Below are 1,491 nucleotides of genomic sequence, written 5' to 3'. Positions count from 1 at the left end.
TTACATATGAAGGTACTAAGGAAGTCAAGGATAGTAGGATTGACATGCTCACGAGTGAATATGAAGCATTTAAAATGACAGTTGATGAATCTATACAATCCATGTACCCTAGATTCACACACATCATCAATTCCTTGAATGCACTTGGAAAGACTTACCCTACTTATGAGTTGATCAGGAAAATACTCAGGGGATACCTCCAGTATGGGAAGAAAAAGCTATGGCAATAGCAGAAGGGAGAAATCTCAAGGAGATGTCGGTGGACGAACTCATTGGATCGCTTATCACCTATGAGCTGGCAATAAACGAGAGGAAGAATGAGCAAAGCAAAGCAAAGCAAAGAAGGTCACTACACTTATGGCATCATCAAGCTATTCAAGTGAAGGAAGTGATTCCAAAATGGATAATGACATGGCCTTGCTAACAAAGAAGTTCGAGAGTTCCTAAAGAAGAACAAGAAGTTCAACAGAAAATTGCGAAACTCTAAATTAGAAAGAGGAGACTAGCATGAAGAAAAAGAAGAAGGATCCACCAACATGCTACAACTTCCGAGAAGTTTGACACATCAAGCCTGAGTGCCCCAAGATTGTGAAAGCCTCAAACAAAAAGATGAAGGCGCTGAAAGTCGATGGGGATACTCACAGCACTAGCGGGTCAGAATCTTCGTATTATTCTAGTGAGTCTGAAAATGAAAAATGACTTGATTTCATATGATGAAATGAAAAAAAAGTACCTATACTCTATTAAAATGCTTGAGAAGAAAACAAAGAAAATCTCTTACTTGAAAAAAAAAAGTCAAAGAACTTTCAAATTTGGTTGAATGCCAAAATGAATCTCATGCATCTTTCATAAAAGATAAACATTTGAAAATTGAGGAGTTAGAAAAAGATTTGAGAGATAAAGTTGAAATTATTTGTAAATTCACTGAGGGACAAAACAATTTTGAAAAGCTCCTAGGATCTCAAAGAAATTCCCTAGAAAAGGAAGGGCTTGGCTTTAATGGAAAGGAAAATCTAAAGAATAGACACCTTTACATGGGTTGTTTTAGAAGAGAGTCAAAGTCATATGTTCCAACTAAGAATTATTATAGAAACATTACATGCTTTAAATGTAGAAGGTTGGGTCACATACAATTTGACTGTCCTTTCAAGAATAAAGATGTAAAAATTAAGAAAGTATGGAAGGTCAAAGGTCAATCTAGCACTAACCTCCCTAGACCCAAGAAAATCTGGGTACCAAAACTAGTTGTTTGATTATGTTTTTGTAGATATGCTTAAGATCAGCATCCTCAAAAGATAGATGGTATATGGATAGCGGATGCTCACGTCACATGACTAGGGATAAAGCGAAGTTCACATCCGTCACACCCAAAGATGAAGGGTTTGTTACTTTTGGAGATAATGCTAAGGGAAGGATCATAGTTGTAGGTAAAGTCGGTAATGATTCTTCACTCATTATAGATGATGTTTTATTAGTTGAAGGTTTAAAACA

This window comes from Malania oleifera, chromosome 12, assembly GCF_029873635.1.
Source record: "Malania oleifera isolate guangnan ecotype guangnan chromosome 12, ASM2987363v1, whole genome shotgun sequence".
Taxonomy (NCBI): Eukaryota; Viridiplantae; Streptophyta; class Magnoliopsida; order Santalales; family Ximeniaceae; genus Malania; species Malania oleifera.
This window is presented reverse-complemented; position numbering follows the sequence as displayed.